Genomic DNA, 274 nt, shown 5'->3' with positions numbered 1-274 from the left:
GTAACTGAAATGGGATAATTCCTTCAAATATGTCATGAAGAAGATCCGACGAGAGCCCAGTTATAGGATGAAAGCAGCCTTTGCTTTAAACATCAGGTACACTAGCTAGGGAATCTGGCTGTGTCCCCATTTCAAGTTTATTAGTCTGTCAATAACTTACAGGCAAGAGTCCAAAAAACAGGCTGCCAACAAAGGTCTATAAAATCCCATGAACATGAAAGAAGAAAAATCCAGCAAACAGAAAACCCCAAACCAGACCGTTGATAACTAAAAT

This window comes from Etheostoma spectabile, chromosome 15 (assembly GCF_008692095.1).
Source record: "Etheostoma spectabile isolate EspeVRDwgs_2016 chromosome 15, UIUC_Espe_1.0, whole genome shotgun sequence".
In the NCBI taxonomy this organism is placed as follows: Eukaryota; Metazoa; Chordata; class Actinopteri; order Perciformes; family Percidae; genus Etheostoma; species Etheostoma spectabile.
The sequence above is the reverse complement of the archived record's forward strand: the minus strand, read 5'-3'. Positions refer to the sequence as shown.